This window comes from Protopterus annectens, chromosome 6.part1 (assembly GCF_019279795.1).
Source record: "Protopterus annectens isolate FY-2018-M chromosome 6.part1, PAN1.0, whole genome shotgun sequence".
In the NCBI taxonomy this organism is placed as follows: domain Eukaryota; kingdom Metazoa; phylum Chordata; order Ceratodontiformes; family Protopteridae; genus Protopterus; species Protopterus annectens.
The window spans coordinates 561,960,915-561,987,533 of record NC_056738.1 but is presented as its reverse complement, the minus strand read 5'-3'; the positions used below and the strand labels follow the sequence as shown (position 1 = coordinate 561,987,533).

The window sequence follows — 26,619 nt, the reverse complement described above, 5'->3', positions numbered from 1 at the left end:
GGAGTTCTTCTTCTTAGGCCCCCAATAAAACAACCTTTAGAACCCTAGGACTTAAATTTAGTCCTCTCATCTTTGATGTCTGCACCATTTGAACCATCCTCATCATCAGACTTAAAATTGTTATCATGGAAAACCTTGTTCTTGGTAGCTATAAGATCGGCTAAAAGAGTCTCAGAACTTCAATCCCTAACTATTTGATCTCCTTGCATTATTTTTCAGAAGGATAGAGTCTATTTTAGGGCAAACCCTTCCTTTCTCCCTAAGGTATGTTCAGAACACAACCTGAATACTACCATTGAGATACCTGTGTTTTTTCCAAACCACTCTAATAAATCAGAGTATAGACTTCACCAGCTAGATGTCCACAGGATACTCAGATTCTATATACACAGGACCAAAGAATTCAGGAAATCTGATCAACTTTTTGTTTCCTTTTCTGACTAAAGGAAAGGCTTACCTGTTTCAAAAATTACTCTTTCAAAATGGCTTTCGGATTGCATATCCTTTGCTTATCAACAAGCTGGTAGACAATTACCCTTAAAAGATAAAGGTCACTCTACTAGGGCTGTAGCTACTTCATGTGCCTTTAGATCTAGGCTCCCAATTGATGCTATTTGTGCAGCAGCTACTTGGGCAAAGCCACATACATTTGTCACTCATTACAAATTGGATTTTGCCTCCCGGGACAGGTCATCCCTTGGGTCCACAGTGCTGAAGAGTCTCTTTGCTTGAGCCACCCGGGATAAAGGTGCTAGGGATGCTGTCCCATCCAGTAAGAATTACGGTGAGATAGGACTACCTAACATAAAGAAGTTATGTACTTACCATAACGTTCCATGTTTGTAGTCCATCTCACCTATATTCTTGCGTCCCTCCCTCCAACCCCCTTCCTGTTTCTGGGGGATCTAGTGGACCTTTTTTTGGGGCTGCCTGAATCTGCTCTTTATTGGCCACCAGAATGGATTATGTTTCTAATCCCTTCCTGTATTTTTACAGCTTTTTTTCTTATTATTATTACCTGATAGGTATTTATTACTTTCTTGCAAACTAGATCTGGGGAATTGCTGTGAGGCACCATAGGATAGGGGCTAGCCTCGAGCCAGTAAAAAGCTCTCGAGCTTTAGTATAGGCCGAGTCGGAGCTGAATATCGGCTCCGAACCCATCCAGCAAAAATATAGGCGAGATGGACTACAAACATGAAACATTATGGTAAGTACATGACTGTCCCTATAAGAAACCCTGGTATTTCTTTAATATCATGTCTTTCCTGTCAGGGACCTCTATTTTTATATTGAGCTTATTTGAGGACTTATTATTGGGACAAAATGTACTGCTTATATAAACTTTTCAATTTCTGATGAAATGTTTTGCGTGGAGAAGCATTTTACTCGTGCAAGGATGATCATGATTATGTAGTGCTTGTGGTCACACTGTAATAACTTAACCTGACAATTTTTTTCTGTCAGACTAAATTTACTATGAAGACGTTTCTGAAAGGAATTAGGTGTGCTGCTTACCCACCACAAACTGGAGGTCAGCCATTTCAATCTGGGGGTCAGGCATGTTCTTTTTGGCTGTTGCAGTATCTGCTCCAGTCATCTTTACTAGGATATGGAGATATACTTCAGAATGCTGATGGACGGAGGAAAATACCTCTTGATGGGGCAGATATTCCTTCTCCAAGAAGGTCAGTGAAGATACATGAAAGAAAAAACAAAACATTAAGTACTGTTCATTAGAAGACATGGTATCTATAACTAACAATGATTTTCTTACTTTAGCCAAAAAATTGCTGCAGACAATTAATCCTGATATACAGAATTCAGTACATGTAAATCAAGTCAGTCGACATATTGCTGAGGAGGCTGCAATTGGCTAAGTTTCTGGTGTCATTCAAAGGGGATTCAAAGGGGATCCAGTATCTGTCTGCCTCGCAAGAGATGGCTTGCACCTGTCACCCTTGGGCTTTCGAATACTGGCAAAGGCTCTTGCCACCCCCCCTATAGTGCCTTTTTTAGGCAAGGCTCAAAAGGCACACCCACCACTGTAAATAGCACAAGTAATCAAAAACTGAGGGTAATGCTACTCAACACCAGAAGTCTAAACCTCAGAATGCACGCACTCAAGGCACTCCTCAGTATGGAGAACATCGATATCTCTGCAGTAACAGAAACCTGGTTTAAGGCTCCAGAGAGCACCCCAGCACTACCAGGCTATAACTCATACTTTTCAGCCACAGAACCTGGACTGAAGCACAAAAGGCGGGGGTGTATCCATATTCATCAAGGATACTCACACCTCCAGGTTAGTGGCGCAACACGATGCATCCGAGATCATCCAAGTGCAACTAACAATGGGCAAAACTGCAGTCTAAATTGTAGCTTGCTACAGATCACCCACCATGAGCCAAGACCCCCCATTCAGCATTTGTGGAGACACTGGGAAATATGAAGGTCCTACCAAACACCCTAATACTGGGTGATTTCAACTACCCAAACATTAACTGGGAGAACTACTCAAGTACTAACTCCCTTCCCCAATGCTTCCTAGACAAAAAAAATATTTTAATTTATGCTCTGCTTTTTTGTTATGTTGGATCCAAAGTCTTCTTAAGATGTAGATTTTTGCTGTGCTATTTACTGCTGAGTCAGAGACACAGAGCTTTGCATGACTCCATCTGTAGTCTGTTTAAAGCACCAAGCCTTTCAAATTGCACACTGATAAAGAAATATATTTTGCAGCTATAAGCACAGTTACAGATAACTTATTTTATAATAAACCACACGTACTCTTTCTGTCAGATTGTAGAAAATATTTACAGTTTTCCTTCATTACAGATATGAATGATGACTTCTACAAAATACCTCTCTCTGTCCCTGTCTCTCACATAACTGAATTACTGCAATTGTTATATAGAGTGCTAGTCACGCACATAGATTTTGTTATTTCCTCTTGGCATCTTTTTTGGCCTTCTGTGGGAAGTTACATAATGTCTGCTTTTAGACTTTTCTATTGTCCTGTCAGCAGTTCTGCTGATGTGAAAATGCACAAATGCACGCAATCAGAATAACAGAAGTATGAAAGGAAACATCTGTTCTGTTCCTATTGAAAAAAACATCACATATTGCTGAGTTTAGATATTTGTTCTGCAAACATGAGAAAAGCATATGATACTTGCTTTCCAATATTGCTTTGTTAGGCTTTATTTTTTGATGCTGTGAAGAGAAGCCTGTCTGTTATACATATAGTATGAATGCCAATTTTACATTGCTAAACTCTATACATATATTCAAGCAAACATTTTATTCTATGCTTTATCTTTCAGCATATTTACAACAGAATTAATTTCAGCCTTATATTCATAATCTCTAACAATTTCCTCTTTTTTCAAACATACTCAAAACACTACTGAATGTATCTAACAGCTTTTTCTTTTGCAGGCCATTCTGTGAAAATATTTTATCAGTTATGAGCTGTGTCTGCTTTAGTTTTATTTTTTAACTTGATTAATTTATTTTTTTGCAATCACAGAATTTAATTTATGACTTAGAACTGTTCCATTAACTCTTTGCAACTGTTGAATTAAATATAAGAGACAAGAATCATGTGCTACTGCAAGCATTTATACACTGTTAAAAATATACAGTTTTAATGTAATTTTAACCATAACATTGTGGTTTTATTTCCGAACTGCCCATAAACTTTAATTGACAGTGAAATATACTCTGAAAAATGCTGTTTACATATTAGTCCATTAGCTGTATGAATACAATATTTTAATGTATTTTTTTCTCTCTAGCTAGGGTAACCAATACTAGTACAGATAAAATGATGGTCCAAAAACCAGTAATGAGACTCCAACTTAAAACCAGTGATAATATTACAACTTGACAAATTACATTTGCACTTATTACAGTGTATCCTGTATAGTATGTATTTATACAGACTGTTTGCCATTCATGCATTTTAATCTAGTAGGTACCCTGGACCCATTTTTTTAAACATGTTTTTTCACACATATTCATTACTAGACATTAATTTAATTTGTACTGAATTCTTCTGCATTTGTACATACAAAGACTATCATTTACAATGAATTCTTCTGCATTTGTACATACAAAGACTGTAAAGTACATTTAGTCTAATCTTACAAATTTAATTAAATTAATATTAAACAAAATCTTGGAAAATGTTTATGTCTCTTTAGAAATATTTAGTGGAATTGGCACCAAAGGCATCTATGCTTTTTTGCATACCAACATTTTCTTGCCAAAAACATATTAAAAATAGTGACCATTCTTGTTCAATTTTTTACATATCTTTACTCTCTCTTGTATAGCTGTAATAAAGCAATTTTAAATCATCTTGTGTATAGCTTTACAGTTTAACAGATTGTAAATGCAATTTAATACTAAACAATACAATAATAACTAGCATAAAATATCTTGGACTTTTAGATTTTATCTGTTTACCAGTGTTTCTTATGCACTAATACCTGTTTTTTTCCTTCCCCCCTAAAAGAGTATTGTCAAGAAGGAATGAAATATTATTTTCTTTCTGTAGCTCTATTTCAGACCATTGTGCAGTACTGCTTATACAGTCAGTTTAAAACTGAGAGAGTGCATCTCCCCCTGTAGTATTGCAGTATTGTTTATCTGCTTGATGTGAAAATGCACAGATGCACGCAATCAGAATAACAGAAGTATGAAAGGAAACATCTGTTCTGTTCCTATTGAAAAAAACATCACGTATTGCTGAGTTTAGATATTTGTTCTGCAAACATGAGAAAAGCATGTGATACTTGCTTTCCAATATTGCTTTGTTAGGCTTTTTTTTGATGTTGTGAAGAGAAGGCTGTCTGTTATACATATAGTATGAAAGCCCATTTTACATTGCTAAACTCTATACATATATTCAAGCAAACTTTTTATTCTATGCTTTATTTTTCAGCATATTTACAACAGAATTAATTTCAGCCTTATATTCATAACCTTTAACACTAGAATTTATAAACTCGAATGCCCTGGATCAACTGGTCAACACCCCCACCAGAGGGAACAACATATTGGACCTGGTCATCACCAACATGGGCGACCGGTTTTCCATACCTGATGTCAACCCCTTGCTGGTTAGATCAGACCATAGACTAGTCACTCTGGATATTCACATTCCGCCCCCAACCCCAATCAAGGAAACCATTGTGAAAAACTTTTCAAAAGTAAACTTCACATTGCTTAAGTCTGAGGTGGAAAGGTTCAAAGCCCTCACGCCAATGGATAATGCTGTCCAAGCTGCTGAAACCTATACAAAGGCACTCTATGATCATCTGCAGGAATGGATGGATCGTGCTATCCCAAATAAAACCAAGACTCACTCCTCCAAGAAAAGGAAACCAGTCTGGTGGACCACTGTCATAAACAGGCTCTACAGTAGAAGGAGGAAACTAGTACAGATAAGAACAAAATCCCTAGAAGGAAAGACATCCCTGATCAGTATCAGCAAGAAACTATGATCCCTCATTAAATCATCCAAGGCTAGCTTCGAAAGAAAAATTGCCAAGGACCCCAAAGATGACCACAAAGCATTCTTTAGCTATGTCAAGAACTTAATTGGAAACTCTCAGATCTGCTCTGTTAGTGCAGAATGGCACAAAATACACTGAACCGACTGATATTGCCAACATTTTGGCAGACAGGTTCAGTGCAAACTTCACATCCGTCTCACCCCCTAAAGGGCCCATAAGCATACCAGAAGAATGTAAGGCCCCAGCAATCACCGACACACAGGTTAAAACAGCCCTATCTAAAGCCAAAAAAACAGCCTCAGTGGAAACAGACAGTGTCCCAGGCTGTGTCTTACAAGAGCTCCAAAATTAACTAACCCCTCACCTAAACACACTGTTCAAACTCAGCCTCTGTACAGGCTACATACCTACAGAGTGGTGCACAGCAACAGTTATCTCACTCCACAAAGGTGACGCCACAATGGACCCCGGGAACTATCACCCTGTAAGCTTGACTAGCCTGGTCTGCAAGGCTATGGAGCACATCATCATGGAACTCATCGACAGAGACATTGGGAATCTCCAAACTTTGGACCCCACCCAGTTTGGCTTTGTTAAGGGCAGATCATGCCTCCTAAACCTGGTGGACTTCTTTGAGACAGTTACCAAGGCATTAGATGAGGGTATGGAGGTCTACATAGCCTACCCAGACCTCTCAAAGGCTTTCGACACCATTCCCCATTCTGGTATTATAGACAAACTCACCAACCTGAACATTAACCCCTACATCACGAGATGGGTTGCAAATTGGCTCATGGACAGAACCCACAAGGTGAGAGTTGCAGACTCTAGGTCTGACTCTAAACCGGTTACAAGTGGTGTCCACCAGGACTCAGTCCTAGGACCCCTCCTATTCGGTATATACTTCTCAGAGGTACAGGCAAGCACAGGAGGACTTTGGCTGACCATGTTTGCAGATGACTGCAAACTAGGGGCCATAATTGATTCTCAGGCTGATACAGACACCCTCCAGAAGGGTCTCACTGAGACGGATACTTGGTGTCAAAATCATGGCCTCAAGCTGAATGTCTATTGCCAAGGTGGTTAGAAAATCCTTCTACGTGGCCCACCTAATCTCAAAAGGGTTCGCATCCAGAACAAAGGAGGTTATTGTGCCTCTCTACTCATCACTTATTAGACCCATTATAGAATACAACTTATTAGACCCATTATAGACTACAACGCCCCATTTGGGATGTACCTTACAAGACACCTGCAACAGCTGAAACGTCCACAAAAGTACCTTACCAAGAGGATTACTGGCCTCAAACAGATGATCTATGCAGCCCGACTAAAGAAACTTCAGCTGTACTCAGTTGCATACCGCTTACTCAGAGGTGATCTCTGCTTGACATACAAGGCCATGTCCAACCCAGAATTGATGGATATGCTCCACCTAAAAAAATATACAAATCCCTGAGAGCCACACGCTATAGGGATATAAACCTTACCACAACAATAAATAGGATGTGCTGGAGGGATAGATTCCTGACCCAGAGACTCCCCATGCTTTGGAACAAGATTCCAATATACATCATGCAGAGCCCCTCACTAGCACTCTTCAAGAGAAACCTTGACGGGTGGATAGGAAACAGAAAATTTACCCCAAGGATCACTGCAGTGGTTTTGCTGGACAGAGGTGCAGGGAACTAATGGCTCTGCTGGTCAGAGGCACAGGGAGCTAACTAAGGGGGTGGCGAAAGCCAACACACTCTGGCTAGGCTTATAAATGCCCTCGGGCAGATAGCCTAGTACTTGCCTATGAACCTATGAACCTATAGGTAAACATGTCAGATGATTATGACACAGACAGAGACAAGGCTTCATCTCCTGCATATTCTTAGACCTCAAACTCTGATGCTGGGGAAACGGTCCTCACAGCACCTTTTAGAGGAAATTTTCTTTGTCTCAGATTATTGCCAGGATTACTGAGGTGTTTTTATCAGCATAAATGGATGTTCTCCCTGAACTGAGGAGATATTATGACAAGTTACAAGTGGATGTGCCTAAATCTACACTTATTTCTCCTCTAGTACCATCCTTGGAGGATGTATATAATGCTGACTGTAACATTCCTGAATCACATCCTTAAGATCCCCCTCACGCATTAAAAAAAAAAAAAGGAAGTTAAGCTTTACAAAGTTTCTCAAATTAGCAGACACTTGTTTTCTCAAGATTTATACCAGTAGAGAACCGGCTCCTGGTATCATCAATCCCTTCTTCAGTGGGCAGGTAGGGGAAGGTTTTGAACAGATTCACTAAGATTTTTTTCTTCTTCCTCTTTGGTGTAAAGAATTTTTAACTATCAGACCCGTATATGAAAGTCTGTGCTTTTTTTGAATAGACATTTTTGAGAGACCTAGCTACCACTCTTCACTCTGAAGGTAGTGTCTATCTGAATTCCATTGTTTCCAACATTTCCCAAGTATCTAAACATGCCATAAGGAGTATGTATCATTGTGCAGATATGATGCCTAGGGGTTCTGCTATTGTTTTGACGAGGCATGCCTCGGTGCATAAACAAGAGTTTTTTGATGACGTTAAGTCTGAAATTCTGAATTCAGCTTTAGATAAAGAGGTTTTATTTGCCACATCTGAAACTCAGGTCCTCAAACAATTTGATGAGAGAAGTAGATTATTTCAGGGAGTTTCAAAAAATCTTCAGGCCCCCTTTACAAATCTCTTAGATTCCCTTTCATGTCTAAGAAACAAAACAAAGAATCTCTGACTTCTCAGGCCAACCACGGTAATGAAAATAGATAGCAAGAAGGGAACAAAAAGAAATAAGGATCCTTTCTAAAAAATGGACAGTCTAGAACTTCAGAATGACTATGCTAGCAGTTTCCCACAACCCAGTTCCAACATCTGGCTCTGTACATTCCTTTCTGGCAACCGATTGTAACAGACTCATGGGTGTTAATGGCAGTTCAGGAGGGATACATTTAGCAGTGAATACAAAAACCTCATTTCAGGGAAGTTTCTCCCACTCTCCAAACCAAACATAATTTTTTCCTTAAGTTTTTCAGTACCTCCTCCCCCTAGGAATCACATAGCCAGTGCTAAGTCAAAGGGGCTACAGTTTCTATTCTAGAATGCTTCTGGTACCAAAGAGTGTTCTTTAATACTAATTCTAGATCTTTTCTGCCTAGCTCAGTATGTCAAAGCTCCAAAATTCTAGATGTTGACCCTTCAGAGTCTGTTACCTGTCATTCCCCAGGGAAGCTTTATGGTAACATTGACGGTAAAAGATGCATACCATCACATTCCCATAGCCAAACAATTGAGGAAATGTTTCAGATTTTCTGTCTTTCGGTTACATCATCAGTTCTCTGCATTATGATATGGATTATCTACTAATTTGAGGGTGTTTATTAAGTGTCTAGCTTAAGTCATAGCTCATTGCAGACTCACTGGCACTCAAACTTTCCTTGTTTAGATGATTTACTTACCATTACCAAGTCTTATCCTGGATGTTAGGAGTACTTTGCATGAATTCCTTCTATTTTAACCAATCTGGGATTCCAGATAAACTTTCAGAAATCTTCCTTGACACCCTCACACAGGATTATCTTTGAAGGATGTCTTGAAGACTCTCCACAGAAAAGACCATTTTTGACTCAGAACAAGGTGGATTTTTATCTGGAAACTTTCCTGACCTTCTCAGCTCAGTCTCAGACTTCAGCCAGAGTTTTTCTCAGGATTTTAGGATTCATGGCATCTGTGGTTATTATGATCACTCTTGCCAGGTTGCACATGAGAAGGATTCAGTGGTATCTTAAAATAATATGGGCCCAACATTTGCATTCCTCTGGAATTTCAGATTCCAGTCTTGGGCTTTGTAAAAAAGGAACTTTACTGATGTACTCCAGAAATGCAAGCCCCCGCTTTTTTCCTCTACCTCCAAGTCAATCTGTATATACAGATGTCTAAGACTTTGATTGAGTGGCAGTTTCAACGGGGGTAAAGCTGCAAGATCTGTAGGATTCTTCAGACAGTCTAAAGTGCATAAATTTAAATGTGAATTGACTGTGATCTATGGCTTAAAAACTCCTTATTACCTATGGTCCCCTGGACCTCTCCAGGTGATTACTGGCAACACCACAGTGATGTGGAACATGAAGAAGCTAGAGGGCACAAGGTCGTTTCATCCATGCAGGCTGACTGGCTGTGATTGACTAGGAGGTGGCTCTTCAGCCCTCTTTAACCAACAAAGCATACTGCATTCTGTCAGAGCAAAACATTGTGGCAGACAAGCTGAGCAGGATCAGCAGAGACTCTCAGGAATGGAAACTGAACTAGAGGTTCTTCTAGGATTGTATCCATTTGTGGAGAACACCTCAAGAAGATGTGTTTGCCCCCTTTCAAAACTGACAACTCAACATTTTCTGCTCCATAACTCTTTGCAAATAGGCCTAGAAAACATTTGATTTTTCATTCCCTTGGTTGGAAATATTCCCTTATTGCATTTCCACTCTTTCCACTTTTATTCAGGGTAATTCTAAGGATTCAGAAGGACTATCCAAAAATAATTGTGGTGATACCCATTTGGCGCAGGCAGCATTAGTTCTCTCTTCTTATGGAACTGGCAAACGGCAGTTATCACGTTTCCTCACAAACTGGACCTACTTAGACAGCCTAGGGGAAATTTGAAACACCCCAATCTCAAATATCTTCAACTAATTGCCTGAATGGTTCATTTCTAAAACCTTTTAGGCACCTCTATTCAGAGGACATAGAGTAGGTACTAAAGAAGATAAGAAAACCTGCTATTAGAAATTGGTATATTGGCAAGTAGAAGAGATCTTTGAGTTGGTGCCTAGTCAATAGCAATGTTCCTGACAGGGATTATGTACCACTGTTGCACAAATAATAGCCTCTGGCCTTTTGTACTTCTCTATCAGGTACAGTTTACAGCTTTTTCAGCATGTCTGCCCATTGATCCTCCACTTTCTTCAATGTCTTTAGTAAAACAGCTTCTGAAAGGAGTGTTACACTTGAGAACACAGCATTAACAGGTTACTCCTTCACAAGATCTTAACTTTGTGCTGGAAAAGTTAACCTCACATCCATCTGAACCTGCACATCAAGCAGATTGAAGGTTTGTTACATGGAAAACTGTTCTTTTTATTGCTGTGACACCTGCAAGAAGAGCATCTGAGTTCCAAGCTCTCATACTGGGTGAACCGTATCTGGTTTTCCATAGAAATACAGTGGCATTAAGAAAAATCTCTCTTTCATGCCCAAGGTTGTTTCAGAGTTTACTTTGAATCTGGCCATCAATCTCCCATTGTTCTATCTTGACCCTCAGAACCAAGGAAAAAGAATTCTGGATATGGGAATACAGCTCAGTTACTATATTGACAAAACCAAGTCCTTTAAAAAATCTGATCTTCTATTTACTTCTTATGCTACGCCCAAGAAAAGACAACCCATGCCAAAACAGAGTATTAAAAAATGGTTGCCTTCTGCTGTTGCCTTTTGTTATACCCACTATAGTAACCTAATTTCAGGCAGTTTTCAACATGCACTCTATGAGGTCCTTATCTTCTTTGATAACATGTTGGAAATGGTTATACTCTAGAAGTATTCTAGATGCAGTTACATGGTCCTTTTAACATAATATGTTTATAAGGCATTACAAACTGGATTATTTCTCAAGATCCAGGACAGGCTTTCCCAGGACCATTCTCCAAGGGCTCCTGGATCTATTTCCTTCCTCCTGCAGGAGTATGAATGATGACCATAGTACAGTTGTGCAAGTTGCACTTACATACAGCAGCAGATGTTTGAAATCCTCACTGCTACAGTAGCCATACCAATTCTCCAACCCCCCTATACTTGTATATAGTTATTGTTGGGGAAATAGTGTGGTGAATATTTCTTATTTTTATAGTTCAGGATGAGTATGCTACTTCTTAACTTTTGGGCAAGAAAGTCCTGAAGCTTTTCCAATTTGACTGATGATTTTCCCACCTCAGGATTGACTTAGCAGTCAGAGTGGAAGTGTGGAAGGCAGCCAGAACATTTGCAAGATGGACAGTTGTGTTTTGGGCAAGACCCAACCCATTTAACCTATAGCCTGCTGCAGCAGTGAGGAATTTGAACATCTACTATTATTTGTAAGTGCAGCTTACATAACTGTAGTTTCTGGGAGAGATGGTTGCCTGAGAGCTCTGTAGTTAATACTAACAAAGCTAAGGGTGTCAGACAGCCTAATATTGGGTCTCTGTTTAAAGGAAAGGATGATGACAGCATCCTGGTAGATAGCACTATGGTCCTAAGAAATCTGTATACATCTCCAACTACTTACATGTGCTGCCCTGGGAGGCAAAGGACTCAGTAACATCAACAGATACTCTTGAATATAGATAGAACTGAATGCTTTTTCAAAGTCCCAAAAAACACTACAGTGGGATCCATAGACCTTTGCACATTTTGCAACAAAGTATTCAGGTCTATGATGTGATTAGCACTAGTCTCCCCACAACAAGTCTGTCCTGATTTTCTTTTGTGAGGGAGGGGCATTTAAAGCTGTATTTACTTGACCAAGACAAGAGGGATATCAACCTGTAAATTTCATCTTAAGGGAAGTGTTTTCCTGTTGTTTGTAAAACTATAATGTCTGAAAATGAGAAGTATGGTGATACTATGACCTTGGATGCAATATAATAGCCTATGGCTAACTAGTATGCTGACATTTTACTTATCCCATCTGAGCCTGGTGCCTTCCCTTTAAGAGCTGCTTAAATATCATTGCTAATTTTCTGGGTTGTTACATAAGCTTGGCTTTTCTGGTGTTAGCCAAGGGAGATTAAGGAACTTCAAATACTTCACTATAGAGTGACACCATCCATGACTCATGTAAAGACATTCTGTACAAAGAGTCTGGCAGTGTTCCTTTAAGGCAGCAATGACTGGATGTAGTTGAATTATATGCCCTAATGTAGGCCTAGTTATTCTGACAATCCCTTGTGAAGTGCTATACTGATTCATTTTTAGGGTCAATATCCTACATGGTACACTGCAACTTATTCATGCCCGCAAGGCTGTTCCCTGAACATGTAAAGAACCTTTCTCATGCTGCATGTATCACATTGAGTATTAAAATGCTTATCCCTAAATTTGGTCTGAATGAAGGCTGAGAAATAATATTCTTCCTCCTCCTCAATTTGCCATATCAATGAATTTGGCCTATTCCAAAGTAAGGATCTAGTCATATGACATCAAGCCTTAATCTGTATTTTGAGGGACTTCCACTGTTTGCTGGGGTATACTATGTAAAGCGTTTGTAACAACAATATTCTTAACACTTTCTTTAATGTATTAGTTTCCAAGAACAATATTTGGTTAATTCTGCAAGTCGTAGAAATAGTGATGAGCCTTATGGCATGCAGATGCTGCAAGATAGCACTATGTTCAGTGTAGAGGCAAGGCAATATCTTTAGATCTTGAACATCTCCCACTAGCTCCCCAGACCTGATCTACCAATAAATCCTGCTTTATTAAAGCACATAGGTGAGGTGAAGGTGAAACCAGGATTGCCAAGTTATATAACCTTCCATAAATCAACTAGCCCACAAGTACCCCACAAATAAAATAAAATAATTCCTATCTCTTGTATGCTTTTGCACCATCGATATTCTGAGTCAGGCATAGCATTCCAGTTCCCTCTCAACAGGATAACAGCAAAAAAGGATGATACTCTGGATCACATTCCCTAGATATATGGTCTAGGCATTTGTGAATAAAGACATTGTTGAATCTGTTACTGGCATGGTTCTTTGTCACATGATTCTAGCACTATCTATTCTGTAGCATAGAGTTGATACCTAGGCTAAAGATCTAGGGGACATGATCCAGAGTATCATCCTTTTCAGCTTTTGTTTAGTCTCACAGCCTTTATAGGCTACAGGTTTGATATATAACAGAGTGGTCATTCTATCTTTGGATTTTTGATTCTACCTCTCAGCAGGATAGCGGATCCTTCTAAACTAAAATCAGCTAGCTTAGAAAACAGTTTCACAAGGAAGGCAGTGGCATTTTGCTTAGGCTTGTTTACAGACCCAATAATCATCTTCTCATACTTTGCTACCATATTCTGTAAATCCTAGCGCTGGTAGGTATTAGCTGCAAGGCCTCATCTTAATCTTTTCCTAATTAAAGCCATAAGCCTACTCTTTACCTAGGTGGAAAATTGCTTAACACAATAAATCTCTGGGATAGGCTGCAAAAAACACTTTAAGTGCCTCCACAGAATTCACAGCTCCTGAGGATAATTTCATCAGCTTTAAACAAGTAAAACATGATGAAGTGTGGTTTGTCCTATAATAAGAACATGCCTTCCTGCATGCTAAGGCACCAATAATATGCAAAGCAGATATATAATGCAATATCTTCAAGAGATGTGTCTGAAGTACTCCCTTGTTTATCTTATGATTTCAGTGTGGGAATTGAATGAAGGAAGTGTAATATAAGGGTTCATACATTACACCACATTTTTACATGGGGGATTGTTTTAATGTTAACATTGCACTAAGCATTGTGAAGTCAGGGAATACAAATAATGACTGGTGTGACAGTTTGTTGTGCAAATGGGTGATCTTTGTGAATCCCATCCACATCTGTGAAGTATAACTAAAGAAACGAATGATGACATCACAGTAATTCTCTGAGACATGATTATGATGCCCACCATAAACATTTATTCTAATATTACATATTCTTATAACATAAATGTCTGGTACTACAGATCCCTCAGAGTAAATGTGAGTTCAATAACTTTTAGTAGAAAGATGAGTACATAGACATTTTTCTTTCTGTTTCAGATTTAGATAGCAATAACCAGCTCAGCATTTTCAAACCACATCAGAAGAATTATGTAACTTTTTATATATTTTGCAGTCCAGCACACATATGTTAAATGGTAATGAAAAAGAAAACAAAGGATATAAAAAGATGGATGCCATATATTGCAGTTCAATCCTATACTAATGCTGAACCCCAACTCTTATGCTCACTTCCATAAGAATTTGTCATTTACATCTTCTCCTTTATTGATAACATTTGACGAGATATCAGAGCAATGGAGAAGTATAGCTGTATTGTGAAACTTTTAGAAATGTTCACTGAGATGAAAATGTCTGTCTGGATTTCATACAGCATTTGACTTAGGTGTCTACAACATGGTGTCTTCACCAGAAGGCAGTGCAAGCATGTAGCTAGCCATATTCTTTGTACTGTGCTGACTACAGTTTTCTATACATTACTTAGTACAGCCAGTCCCTGGGTTACGGACATCCAACATGCGGACAACCCATAGATATGAACGGACTGCCACAATGTCGGAAATAACGTGAAAAAATTAAAATTGTTAAAGTTGCCCAAATCTGTGTGTGTGAATGTGTGTTTGTGTGTGTGTGTGTGTGTGTGTGTGTGTGTGTGTGTGTGTGTGTGTGTGTGTGTGTGTGTGTGTGTGTGTGTGTGTGTGTGTGTGTGTGTGTTTTGAGAGAGAGTGAAAGAGATAGTGAGAGCAATGTGTGAGTGAAGTGACTGTGTGTGAGAGAGAGATCGGGAGACTGAGAGCGATGTATGAGTGAATGCAGATGTGACACCCCTGCACTGGCCCAGTAATCAAGGAGCCTCAATCCTCACCACTAACAAAAGTGAGAGATGTGCACATTGGGAGGATGACAAGTGTACACACACAGTAAAGTACAATTTCCCTTAAGAGCACACAGAGATCACAGTCAGTCTGGGACTGGTTTATCCCTCTCTCTCTCGAGATCTACAATAAGACTCCCTACTGGCACAGCTATAGGGCTAAGATCTCAACCGAGTGGTCAAGCCAAAACCTCCAGCACCCTCTCTGTCCAACCAGTGCTTCATGCCCCTGCCAAAGTAGCTGACACACACACACACACACACACACACACACACACACACACTTTGAGATTTGATTTATATACAAGCACACAGACACTCTGTAGTAATCACTGTCACCAACCACGCTTTATCAGCTATTTTAAGGCCACAATTAAAAGGTTTAAATAGATTTAATAATAAATATTAAAAGCACAAGACAATACTCAATACCTCAACACAGTGACAACAAAGTCCAGAATCACAGGAAATACTTTAAAACAACATTGCAGGATAGTCTCACATAAATATAGAAAACATCTAAACTACTCTTTACTGCATTCCTATCTATATCTAAGAGATACTATGCCCTAAATGACCTACTTACAGAGCCTGGCAAATATAGATGAGAAGTGCTGATGAGAGGATGTTTCTAGGTCCAAAGACAAATACAAACTGCACAGAATTTCACTGAGAGATACTTCTTAAATTACTATCAAACATTTCTGCTGGGTTATCACAGATTACATCATTCTTTGTCACCTCTGCCTTCAGTTCCCAGGCTAACAGAAACTTAAAAATTTAGCACCTCAATGTCAAAAATACTTATCTCTTAGAAGCTTGCCTGGAAATGGAAGTCGTAAAACAGTTAAATACTTTTACGTTTGAAACCTGTAATTATTTATTTTTCCAGACAATAGAAAGAACTCCTAGCTGTAGACATCCTGTCTCCTAGCTGGAACTGAGAGATTCCACAGTTGTAAACAATTTCAATTGTTTTCTTAAGAGTTTTGCAAGTTAACTCTGTATGTTCCATCTTCTTACTTTCAAAATACACATTTACATATAGTTCATATACATTTCTGTTCTTTTCCAGTAGGGTACACTGTGGTTACATTCTTGAAGCCCAGCACATGACATACAGTTTAACATAACATATAGTTTTCTTACATTTGTAAGACAAGCATATAAACCATAGTACTATTCTCAAATAACATAGAATTATTTACAAAATTCCAGCTAGCTGGGCTAACAGCCTTCACAGCAGGTATGAATGAGGAAGTGACTCTGTGTGTGTGTGTGTGTGTGTGTGTGTGTGTGTGTGTGTGTGTGTGTGTGTGTGTGTGTGTGTGTGTGTGTGTGTGAGACTGGGAGAGTGAGAGCAACATGTGAGTGAATGCAGATATGGATGAGGAAGAGACTGTGTGTATTAGAGAAAGAGTGAAGAGTGAGAGTGAGGGAGTGATCCCCTGACAGCAGTTAAGAGTTGGGTGGTTGCATAATTGGAAGAGGTTAGTTATGGAATAGGTAAAGTAGGGTTAAGAGTGTGTGTGTGTGTGTGTGTGTGTGTGTGTGTGTGTGTGTGTGTGTGTGTGTGTGTGTGTGTGTGTGTGTGTCATACTTATAAACCTCTTAGAGCAAGAAATCTGGACAAAGCCATAAATAAAAGTGGGACAAATGCCCCAAAAGAGGGAGAATTTTAATAAATACTGCTCTTACAAACTTAGAAAGTTGATAGAATAACAGGTTTTGCATTAGCATGAATTTTCTGAAGGGTATGAATTCTGAAACTCAAATGTCTGTCATTATTTTCTTAGTCTTTCTTTTGCTAAACAACTACAGGTTTATGAAAAATGGACCAAAAATATGAGGCAAAAATCTGGGCAGTCTGTGAAAATCTGTACAGTTGAGAGGTATGGTTGTGTGTGTGTGTGTGTGTGTGTGTGTGTGTGTGTGTGTGTGTGTGTGTGTGCGTGCGTGCGTGCGTGCGTGTGTGTGTGTGTGTGTGTGAAAGTCGTCATAAACACTGCATTTAATAAGATGCTTTAAACCAACTTTGTTGATAGGAAGTAAGGAAGCATAGCTACAGTATACAGTGTTATGTTTAGATTTTTTTGTTTGATTGGAAGTGTTTCTAAAGTGTTTTATATGCAAAGAAAAGTAAAATAAATTCTAGACTGAGGCAAATATCTGACTAATTGACATTTAATAAGAACCATATGTACTTGTTTCAACTTGCACACAAATTTGACTTAAGGACAGACTAAAAAACAGATCTCGTCCTCAACCCGGGGACTGCCTGTAAGGCTTAAAAAAAGCCATGGTCTCTGTCTGTCCACAACTGTATAAATTAATGCCTCCAATAAGAGTTTCATAGATTGAAAAAAATATCTACTTAACGGTTTTACAGGGAAAGTGATGCAAATATTTGTTAAATGCTGGTGGGGACATTTCAGGTTTTTAACTGACAGATGGGCTGAGGGCAGTAGTAAGATCACAGAAGTGCAGAATTATATTCCCTGGTTACACCCCTGAAGGAGAATATGACTTCAGTATTTTTGCAAATATTGCACACAGTTGCCCTTGCTACAGTTCTAAGCAAAGAAATTCTTAACTGGCTGTTTATGAAGTATGTGACTCACATGCCTGCCTTTCAGTCACACACTGCATTTACTGGCCTGTAAATGAAGTGCATGACTGAAAGGCAGACATGAGAGCAGTAATGTACTACTTGTGCAAGCTATCTTCAAGAGACATGCAGTAGGCATAATTGAGGATTGTCTTTACATGACAATCATGAGTGTTTGAGGTTGTTTGGCCAAATAAGAAATTTGGAGCCAGTGAGACAACACTGAAAACATATTCAGCAGTCTTATGTAGCATTCTCACAAAGCTTTTGACAATAAAATAAAATAAATTGTACAAATATATAAAGAGAATTTAGAATAGTCAATTGCATGGTTATTGTTTACTTTCTGAGTTTTATCTGTAATGATTATTTATGCTACTGTTGCTGTGATACTTAAATGCAATATGTTGGAAGATAATGCAAATCTTTTCTTCTGTCTAGTTTTCCTGCAATATTTGAGACTGACTATAAGGAACATTGCCTTGGATACTCACTTAAACTTAATTGTCTGAAAGCTGAAGTTATTCCCAGCACAAAGGACTTATGTAAGTGGAAGTGCCTTTGTTCAATAAGTATTTGTAGAAAATGCCATGTAAATCTTTGTGTTTCTATGAACTTTATGTATTCTGTAAATGTGTAAACAAACCTGAGTAGAATGAGTGTGATAATGTTAAAGTATCTGAGAGTCATATTTTGTGAGAATAAAAAAAAAAAGTGAGAATGAGCAAGAGATTTTGCTGGTAGGTTAGCATATTGTTAATTTTGAGTTGATCATCTACAGGAATGTGCCAGTCTTTTATTTGGATATATCTGTAAATATTAAGGTAAGTTTTCATCTGTTCTGAATACAGAGCTGTTGAAGGCTTGGGGGGGGGGTGGGGGGGCAGAGGCTGAGAGGGTCACTTAGTGATCTAAAAAGGACAATGTTTTAAAACTATTTATTACCACAACATAGGTTCATTCAGTGGACATTTTAAACTTAGGATTGGTTTTATCCATCCCATGATTGATAAATGTATATTAGCCCTAGTGAGAATAACTGTGATTATAACATAGATAATTTGAGGGGACCCATGTAAAGGATGCAGCATTTAGGAACTGCCACTATCCATTAGTGGCACAAGGGGCAATCCTGGTGTGCATTTTTTATTACCCATCATTAGATCCAAGCAGCATTTCAATATGGATTGGGATGGGCTTTGTTTTACTTGAATGGCTAGTCTGTTCTGTGAAATATATCTGTCTCTCCACACCATTCTGTTTAGATAACAGGACTGAGTATTTCTGATGCAATTTGACTTGTTGATGTCCAGTGGGTCCATCAGTATTGGGTCAGATGATGCCTGTTATGCAAAACACAGGTCACCTCTTAGCTTTCTGTTGGATACTGAGTATAATGAAAAGGCTTTGAGGTGGTCCATGTCAGACCTATTTATCTGATGTCGTCCTTTTCATTCTTCCTCACTTATGGGTCCGGATACGATACTCTAATCCAACTCGGCCACATTTATCAGACTTTAGGTCTAAATCTCAAGCTCTTCCCTCAACCCACAATGCCCTACTCCATCCATATTGCCTCAGATCTTATTTGCCCCAAAATGCCCTACTCCATCCCTATTGCCTCACATCACATTTGCTCTCTTCGTGAACAGACATAGGTTCCACTCTCAAGTGAATTCAGCTGGGTTGTTTCTGTGAGTTAAATAAAACTCTTGATGTGAAGTTGTCCTATCTCGCCTTCATTCTTGACTGATGGGTTGCACTTTCTAAAGCTCGAGTCTTCAGCTAGCTTGTGGTTCCATTCCCTATCCCATGATGCAGTAGGGCATTCCCTAGATCTTGTTTGCCGCTGAAAGGTTTAGAGTGCCGCAAGCTAGATCTGGTTAAGTTTCACTAACTTTTTTGATATTTCTAAGAATGTATTTACTTTGACTTGTTGTTTATAGCTCAAAGAGTGTTAGCCTCTTTATTGCGTGGATTAATGCATTTATTTCTTTGTAATTTTCTCTTTTATATTACTTTCTCTAGTTGGCCTTGTAGAGGCCTTTTTTATCAAACCCTATCCCTATAGCTAGTTTTAGGATTGAATAGTTTGTATATAAAAATTGTTAGAAATCTGTTTAAAAATTTTTTTTGATATTACTGTTTAAATGGATACTGCATTTCAAGGCTTTACCATGTGTGTGCACCTGCCTTTTCATTTACATTTTCTCCTCAGTAGCTGTGTTTACTGCGTGTGCTTAGTTTTCTTAAGATTTGCCCAGCTTTAATCAAGGGCTATAACTTCCCTTTATAGTATTATTATGTTGATATAGTCAGTTGAATACTATTATCTACCCATTTAAATTAGAGGGTTGTTTATGGTTACTGTTTACTTATTGTAACCTTTAATAGCGTTTTTTCAGGTTCTGCAGTTTGTGAAATTCTTACAGATTTGATAGCCTGCTTAAGTTAGAAGGCTTTCGTCCTCTACTGTTATTCTGATTTTGTATTCATGATGGCAAGTAAACAAACTAAAGATAGTGAGGAGACCAAGGTCTCAGGATTTAAAAGATGTCCAAAGTGCTTACAGAAGATGTCGATCACTGATGGGCACACCGAATGTGTATACTGTTTAGGAGCCCTGCATTTTCAGGAAAGTTGTTTAATTTGCCATTCTTTCAGATCAAGGGTGCTTCAAAAGCAAAAGAATAAGTTGATATTAATGGGTTTGTTAAAGTCTTCCTTTGCTGAGGATTTAGAGAAGGGTCAAACTTCTTTGAAAAAGATTTCTTCACCTTCTTCCTCTAAATTTGATAAGAGATCAAAGAGACCATCTTCTTCTTTTTCTTCAGATGGTTCGGAGCCATCAAAAAAGATTTTAAAATTCTTGGAACCAACCACATCGACTCAGACTTCTACCTCGGCTCCATCTGTGTCAGGGCCAACGGTAGTTCAAAGTAGTCCGATCACCAGTTTTAGATCCAGTGCCTCCTATGCTCTGATCTTCAATTTTACAGTCTGTTGCATCACCAGCACCATCTTGTATTTCCAGAAGTCTTTTAGATTTGGACATAGATCGTTTAATGCAGGATCTTCTGAGGATACCAGCCTTGGCAAAAATTTTGTCAGAACCGACCCACCAGGCTTCGGATCTGACTAGACCAGTTCTCCCTACTTCAATTCCTCCGTCGACCCCTACTGTGGCTTTGGAGATGGAATGTAGGGAGCTGATAGTTATGTGTCCCATGGCACCGAGACCAGCTTTGGTTTCTTCAGTTCCTACTGCTTAGAATGAGGAGCATAAGGGCCGACACTCTCCAGTCAGCACTCTGGGGAGGGGGGGGGGGGGCAGAATAGCAGGACTGAGTTTTTCATCGGTTCCGGCTTTACCTCTCGGAGCTTCAGCTCGAATAAGTTCGGCTCCTACCTCAACATCGGAGCCATCTCTTGTGGCTCTGGGGGGGGGGGTTTCTGGTTCCTTGGAGCCAGAGTTCTCCTTGGGTCATGGAAGAGGGGCATTTGCAGTCATGAGGAGAGCCTTGTCCCCACAGGCATCCAGTATATCAGACCCTAAAATTCTTTCCCCTAGGGCTTCAGTTCCAGCTTCTGCACAACCTGACCTACAGAGTAGAGATCCAAAGCCTCATGTTGCCCCACAGGGCAAGCCCCTCTCTTTGGGAACCTCCCCAGAAGCCTCATCTAAGGAGGCACCCTACAAGAGGTTATGTAAGAGGAAACATCTGGACTCACCTGAGGAGTCATTGACATTAGACATGGACCTCAGTGAATCAGAGGGGTCCCCATGGTCGCACTCTGAAGATTTCTCATTTGCAGACATCTTGGAAGTCCTTAAGCAGAGAGCCAGCTTGAAGGCCGATAACCATTCTGAAGAGGAGTCTGTGTACATGAAGGCTTTTGGGTCTCGACCTTCCACCTCTTAGGTTTCTCCGCCTTTCAACAAACTTATGGATTTAGTTTGTCGAAAGGTGTGGGAGTCTACAGATATAGTGGATCCTGTCCCTAGGAGGCCTAATAAATTTATAACTGCACCAGAGGATACAAATTTCTTGGCTAAAGGAGTGCCTGTAGATGCTATGATGATGGTGGTGGCTGCCACCAAAAAGGAGTTATCTGAGACGTCCACATCTGTCCATCCACCGAACAAGGAGTCGTGTACGATGGACAGGTACAGGAAGAGCATGTTCTCCTCAGTGACCTTTACACTGTGGTCTCTGAATTACCAAGCTCACTTTACAAGGTTACAGAGAGATCTCCTAAAAGAGCTTGGAGATGCTGTCCAAGGTAATGTAGCTGTGAGAGTCTCAGACAAGGTAACTGCCCAGCTCTCCACCACAAACTCAGTATTTGACTCTTCCATGAGGTTCATTTTGTATGGCCCAACACTTTTTGGGCCCAAAGTGAAAGAAACACTGGCCAGGTGAGAGCAGGAAGGAAAGACTCTCTCTGCTACTGGAGTCCATTTTTCTACTCCTTCTAGACCCTATCCTAAGGGTCAAAAGGGTGGAAAAATGTGGTTTTGTAAATCCCAGAGACCCTTTCAAGACACATGTGGTGAATCCCCCTGTAGGGGCAGAGAAGGGAGAAATAATGGAAGACATCGACCATGCAGCAGAGGGGTCCGCAAAATCAGGGCGAACAGGAATCTTTCTTCGGTAGGCCCTACCAGCATTCCTGAAAGGATGCCCGACTGTTCCACTCTGGAGGCAGTTGGGGGGGTGCTTGTCCTTGTACCCAGATGCCTGGCTAAAAATAACAAAAGACAACTGGATACAAAGGATCATATCCAGGAGTTACTGTATTCCCTTTTCCAACCCTCCTCCAACCATGAGAAAAATTCCAGATGTTCCTCCCAGTAACAGGAATCAGGCAACCACCAAAATTCAAAAGTTGCTAGAAAAGAGAGTCATTCAACCAGTCCCCGCAGACCAGATAGGATCCAGGACTTACTCAAGATTCTTTTTAGTTCCAAAGAAAACAGGAGACTGGAGACCAGTATTGGATCTCAGCTCATTAAATAAATCAGTACAGAAAACAAAGTTCCAGATGGTCATGCTACAGTCAATTCTTCCATTTTTGGGAAAGACAATTGGATGTGCTCTACAGACCTCCAGGATGCGTACTACCACATAAAAATGGACAGGCCATCCAGGAGTCATTTGTGCTTCCAGCTGGAAGCCAGTCATTACCAATTCTGTGCACTGCCCTTTGGTCTCACTGCAGCCCACAGAGTTTTCACCAGTGCATGGCAGTGGTTATTGCTCACCTGAGACGTGCAGGATTCTGGGTGTTTCCATACATAGACGACTGGCTCCTTACCGCCGCCACCAGGCATCTACTTCTACAGTCAAGGGACAACACTTTAGATCTGTATGCTCCGTTAGGCATTACAATCAGTTACGAAACATCTGCCTTATTGCCATCTCAGCATATTGCCTTTATAGGTGCAGAACTAAAATCTGTAACAACGATGGTCACTCTTCCATAAGAATGGATTCAAACTCTTCGGATGCAAATTCATAACCTGCTTTCGAGAACATCCAAGCAAGAACTGTTTTCAAAGTTTTAAGGACAATGGCAGCAACAGTCACCATACCCCCCCTAGCTCAGATACATATGGGCATTCTCCAGTGGCTTCTTTTTACCCAGTGGTTAATGTAGGAATTACTAATGTCATACCAGATAATTTTGACAGACTCTTGCAAAAGAGACCTAATCTGGTGGTTAATCTCAGATCAAGTCCACCATAGGTCGTGCTTTCACTCTACCTCCCTCATCAGCCACAGTGACTATGGACACATTCCAGATTGGGTGGGGGGTAATTATCAGGAAGAGACAGCCCAAGGCACGTGGCAGGAGCACAAGTATCACTTGCACATCAATGTACTAGAGAAGAGAGCAGTGCTTCTTGTCTTGCAAGCATTCCAACACTCTCTTCGTCTAGGGACGATTGCAGTCCAGATCGACAGCATGTCAGTTGTATGGTGTATAAACAAACAAGGAGGAACCAGATCTTACTCCCTTTGTCGAGAGGCCCTCAGAGTTTGGCAGTAGGTGACCCCATCCAAGCACTTTCTAATAACAACGCATATCCTGGGGAAATCCAATGTGATAGCAGACAAACTTGGTAGGCCAATCCTGATGCCCCATGAGTGGTCCCTGAAGCAAGAAGTGGTAGAAATGATTTTTTGCAAATGGGGCCAGCCTTCCTGCGATCTCTTTGCCATGTCCAGAAACACAAAATGCAGCACTACTTTGCCCTTATCCCCCCACCGAGGGAACCACCGAGAGATGCACTTGTACACGATTGGCCCTTGGGTCTCCTTTATGCATTCCCCCCTTTTCCACTGATACCCAAGGTACTTCAGAAAGCCAGTTTGCTGGGAGGACATTAATCTTGATAGCGCCATACTGGCCTCATCAAATTTGATTCTTCTTCCTACAGCCTCATCTACAGGAAAAACCTTGGATCCTGGACCCAGTACCAGATCTCCTGACACACTCCTCAGGGGTTTTCCATCCCTGTCTTTCCACCCTTAAGTTGACAGCTTGGCTGCTCTGATTCCCAAAATAGCCAGGTCACAAGATCTTTCATCTGCAGTTCAATATATTCTGATTTCGTCTGACAAATCATCTACCAGGAAATTTTACCTTAGTAAATGCAAGAGATTTGTTATCTGGGCTTCACAAAATCACATTGATCCATATTCAGCACCCATATTAGCCATTCTAGACTTTTTGACAAAAAATTTTAATGAAGGGGCCGCAGCAACTACTATCAGAGTTCTGCACAATACAAATGTCCAGAATTCCAGCAAAAACACCAGGACTTGGACTCAGCTGTAAGATCCAGTACAAAAGGTTTTAATGAACACAAGTGCTTTCGTGGGCAACCCCACTTCATCAGATGTCAATACAAAATTAAAACAAGCATACCCTTCTCTTATATACACCCCTTCCTTAAAACACATGACTTAAACAGCCAATAATTTCCAAGAACACATACAATCACTATATATTAAATTATGCAAAACAATATACATACTTATAAAAACACCAATATAAAAAAAAGCATATGAATAAAAGAAATAAACACATACATGAACAATATATGCACATAAATAGCTACACTATTCTTCAATAAGAAGCTATTAAATATAATTATCTAAAAAGATTTCAACTTGGGTCGTAAGGGAACATATTCATTCAGTCCATGAGCTTTATCAGCCCTTAATCTCACTATCCACTTTGCTTCTAGTTCTTCAGTGGTGTTCCATAGGTCACCCCCTCTGATATTTTCATAAGTTCTTCCTATAACTAAGAATTTGAAACAATGTTTCACATCAGTATTAATAATGTGCTTAGCTAAAGTATTAACTCTGTTTTTCTTGTTGATGGCATATATATATGTTCATGTATTTTTCTTTTAGGGATCTGTGTGTTTTTCCTACATAGAACCTACAGCATTCTGTGCAGTAAGCTAAATAAACAATGTGTTCACTATCACAAGTAGCTGAAATACTGAATATATGAAATACTGAAATACTGAATATATGAAAATATAAATAATACAGATAACTATGTTTTTACCTTCATAGGACAAAACAGTTTAGAAAGTAAGACCAGCTTTTTGTATCTTTCTCTCCAAATTGCCTAGGCCAACCAGTTTCTAAAGTCTCCCTAGCTGAATGGATTACAGACTGTATCTCATGGATTTACTCTCAGAAGGGTATGACATTACCAAAACCTCCCTGAGCTCATTCAGCTAGATACATGACTACTTCATCTGTTTTTTTGGTCAAGAACATCTACTGATGACGTTTGTGCACCAGCTACATGGTCCAAGATGCATACCTTTGTTTCACATTACTAATTGGACATCATATCTAGAAAAAGAGCCTCCCTTGATTCAGCAGTACTCCAGAATACCCTTCCATGAGAGCCACCCAAAGGTCAACATAGCTGGGAACTGTGTCCCTTAAGTGAGGAAGACTTAAAAGGACAACATTAGATTTATAAATTAGGTACTCACCATAATTAGGCATCTGTGTTGTCAATTTTTATTCTTCCTCAACTCCCATCCTATCCATCCCCTATCCATTTTTCATCTGGAAGGATCTATTGGACTGTGTTTGGAATGCACAGTTCCAGGTTTGAGCCCTCTCTTTTCTGTCTGGCTATATATGTTTCTCGTCTGCTATTGGGGAAATAAAGCAGCAAACTTCATTTGAGGCAGTAGGGATGGAGCAAGGCATTATGGGAAGAGGGAGGCGCTCGAGAGTTGGATGCAAAGTGTGGTAAATGGGGTCGAGTCAGATCCAAGGAATCGATCTGGACCCATAAGTGAGAAAGAATGAAAATGAACACAGATTCCTAGTTATGGTGAGTACATAACTTTTAATTTAGGACTTGTATCCTTTTAGTAAGGTATCCCTGTGGGCAATCCAGTTGTTGCATGTGTGGACAGATATATGCTAAAGTGGGCATTATACAAAATGCTTGACTGAATGAGGGCTTCATAAAGGGGGACAATAACATCTCTAGATCTAGTCGCAATAAATTTGTTCATAAATTGTACAATATAGAAAGACTTTCTTATGACTCTGGGCACATGTTGATTGAAAGTTAGTTCACTGTCCACACAAGTTCACAAATGCCAAACAACTGGGTCATCTCTCAATGGGGTTTCAGTTTGGTAGTTCCCTGAGGTAGACAACTTCCCAAAGGATATGATAATATACCTTTTTGAACTTAGTTTCAATTCATGATTCTAGCACCAGTTATTGT

The 26,619-nt window shown here is 39.7% G+C and overlaps 1 protein-coding gene across 1 annotated transcript in view; it reads left to right on the top strand.

The window, feature by feature from the left end:
• LOC122805674 (neurexin-2-like) overlaps nt 1-26,619 on the top strand; it is a 2,559,176-nt gene that overhangs the window by 343,049 nt on the left and 2,189,508 nt on the right. The window contains exon 2 of the mRNA XM_044076003.1: nt 18,274-18,377. The gene's annotated coding sequence lies outside the window, so the exon portion shown is untranslated. The remainder of the gene's footprint in view (nt 1-18,273; nt 18,378-26,619) is intronic.